The sequence below is a fragment of the Mercenaria mercenaria genome, chromosome 4, assembly GCF_021730395.1.
Source record: "Mercenaria mercenaria strain notata chromosome 4, MADL_Memer_1, whole genome shotgun sequence".
Lineage (NCBI taxonomy): Eukaryota > Metazoa > Mollusca > Bivalvia > Venerida > Veneridae > Mercenaria > Mercenaria mercenaria.
The window spans coordinates 70232482-70236074 of NC_069364.1; positions in this window are offsets into that span (position 1 = coordinate 70232482).

Consider the following 3593-nt stretch of genomic DNA (forward strand, 5'->3'; position numbering starts at 1 on the left):
TTAATTATATTTACCTGTTGTACCCAAGTGATTAAGTGTCACCTTATTGTAACCTTGACCTACTTTCTTGTTTTTTGAGATACAGCTTTGAAATTTTGATGACATGTACAGTTTTGCATACCAATTTTAAAACTGACTTTCATTTACTATGGATGTGACCTACTGACCTATTTTCTAATATTATAGCATCCGTTTGCCATTTGATACATGTGGCTCATATCAGGTGAGCAATTTAGGGTCATCATGACCCTCTTGTCTGTTTATTGACGTTAAGCTCCAGAGCTTTAATATGCTACTGTAAGGAAAGTCGTTTTTACTATTTGTTGAATATGGCATGCAGGAAAAGGATTCTACCACTTGTTGTAGGTGCAGATGGTAATATCCAGCTCTTGGGAATATCCAGCTCTCAGATAACTGTATTGGCAGCAGTAACTCGGCACAGCCTCTTTACCCACCTAACAGTTCCCTCAAGCCAAATATTCGCATCTACACTTAAAGCGGGTGAAAGAACATTATATTCCCACATGTAGAGTATGTGATGTCAAACTTTAATTTTGTCGAGGGGCCTCCATGGCCGAATGGTTCAAGTAGGTACAAGCCTCACATGGGGCATAGAATTCTTCATATGAGGAAGCCCATCCAGCTAGCTAACCAAAGGTCGGTGGTTCTACTTAGGTGCCCACCTGTGATGAAATAATGCCCGGATGTGCACCTGGGGTCTTCCTTCACTATCAAATGCACTGAAGTGATGTTTAACCCAACAAAAAACAAAATAAACTTTGAAAGCAGTGATATATAGAATACTTTGAGACAAGTACAATGACAGCAGTGATATATAGAATACTTTGAGTACAATGATGTATATCTCCTTCTTTCTGAAAATGGTGCATAGAACACTATAAGAGCAAGGTCTCGGTCATCTGAAGAATTTGATTGGTCACCATTTTCACTTTGAAGGTCACTGACTTTGATATTAAACCTACAGACAACAATATTAATACGGCTCATCTTCTGATCATAGGCACACTTAAGGTGTCTATTTGGAGATAATACTTGCATGACCACGATATTGAACTTTCAGACTACTGACAAAAGTCGTCAACTTACAACAGGTAATAATCCTATGAGGCAAGATACATTCTACTTCCATGGTTAAGCCACTAAGGGCACTAACTCTTAATCCCTTACACCTTTTCTTGCTCAAAACTTTGCTTGGGATGTAGAATCTTTCATGTGAGGAAAATAAGTCGGCTTACGAAGGTGGATGGTTCTACCAGGTGTCCTTTGCGAAATGCTTGGAAGCACCTCAAAATCTTTCCACCACCAAAGCTGGATGTCACCAATACCTTATTTTATTTATTTATTTATTTGTTGGGTTTAACGTCGCACCGACACAATTTTAGGTCATATGGGATTTCCAGCTTTAATGGTGGAGGAAGACCCCAGGTGCCCCTCCGTGCATACTTTCATCACGAGCGGGCACCTGGTCCATATAACCTTAATTATGTTGGAAAACAATTACTGACAGAAAAGCATTTTGGACCAGATCATTCCACATAAGCAAAACAGTAACACACTCATCTTGAGATGGGAGAATGACAACATTAGATTTATCAAGTGAACAACACTAAACAATGTATAACCTTAGAATCTAATTCATGGTGCAGCTAAAAGCCTAAGATGTAACAATGGAAATATTCATGGTACAGGTATAAGCCTTAGATTAATAAGTGACCGAGTATTGCAGTGGCAATACAGAAGTCCCATTCAGAGGAAAACTTTTGTTAGTGTTTGTCCCTTGTGGTTGTTGGCAGCAGTGTTAGTCAACCACACTGGAATCATATGCAGGGAAACTGGAGCAGTTTTGGACGGACCTATCAAGTCTGCACTGAAAGTGTACTGCTTTAAAAGTCCACCAGGAGTAGAGTAGGGCCATAAACTAGGTCAGTAGGTCATGTTTTGGAAATGTATTGTTTATGCTGGAGGTTCTGTGTAGCAATAAAAAATCTTTCTATTTAATTAAAAGTTACGGAGCAGAAAGCTTTATACTTGACCTTCAATGTAACTTTGACTGCTGTCTGATAGGCATGGGCCATGCAAGCAACACATCATCTGGTTATGGTGTGTGAGTGTATATAAAAATGCTTCAAGGCAGTAAGAAGCTAAGGAACAAAAACTATTTTTATTTTAATTTCAATAGAGACCTTGATCTTTGACCACCAAGCATGGGTCATTTATGTGAAATGTTGTTTGGTCACAAGGAACATTTGCTTGTAGTGGTAAGAAAATCCTTCAACACTTATGCAAGGTTATGGAGTGGAAACAAATTTTTACTTGACCTTTAACCAACAAGCAAAGATCATGTGTTGACACATTGTCTCATCATGGGGGAATGTTTGTGTGTAGCACAAAGATAATCCATCAATGGATATAAAGTTACGGAGTGGAAACAATTAATACCGTACTTGACCTTCAATAGTGACCATGACCTATAAGCATGTCATGTACATGCATAATCTACATATTGCCCTCTATTTACATACCAAGTTTTATGAACCTAGCTTGAATACATGAAACTATGAGAATATTCATTGTACATGTATTTAATTTCTTACAAACATGAACATGGTGCCAAGAAAATGTCGATGGCTAGACAGCTAAATACAATTAAAAGCTTTTTCTATTTTTAAATTGTTTTAAGAAGTTTGTAACAATGATTGAAAACAAGGAGCTGCGTTCAATAAACGCTTGATGCCCCTGGTGGCATCCTTGTCGATACAAAGCAACCTAAGTCCAAAACGAGGTCAAGGTCAAGGTCAAACTGAGGTCAGGTGATGTTTGATGATGAGGAATGGCCACAGGTTACATCTGTATTAGTATCAATTCATTCTTTTAAGCGGTATTGATGCTAGACGAAACGGTCCCATTTGGTTAACCAAGAGATGGCCCATATAAAGCAACCTAAGTCCAAAATGAGGTCAGGTCAAGGTTAAACTGAGGTCAGGTGATGTCTGAAGATGAGGAATGGTAACAGGTTACATCTGCATTAGTATCAAGTCATTCAAGTAAGGGGTATTGATGCTAGACGAAATGGTCCCATATGGTTAACCTCGTACAGACGGATGAACGAACGGACGGGACAATCACTATATGCCTCCCGCATCAGTAGATGCCGGGGGCATAAAAAAAGTCCAAAACGAGGTCAAGGTCAAGGTCAAACTGAGGTCAGGTGATGTTTGATGATGAGGAATGGCCACAGGTTACATCTGTATTAGTATCAATTCAGTCTTTTAAGCGGTATTGATGCTAGACGAAACGGTCCCATTTGGTTAACCAAGAGATGGCCCATATAAAGCAACCTAAGTCCAAAATGAGGTCAGGTCAAGGTTAAACTGAGGTCAGGTGATGTCTGAAGATGAGGAATGGTCACAGGTTACATCTGCATTAGTATCAAGTCATTCTAGTAAGGGGTATTGATGCTAGACGAAATGGTCCCATTTGGTTAACCTCGTACAGACAGACGAACGAACGGACGGGACAATCACTATATGCCTCCCGCATCAGTAGATGCCGGGGGCATAAAAAAACAAAGA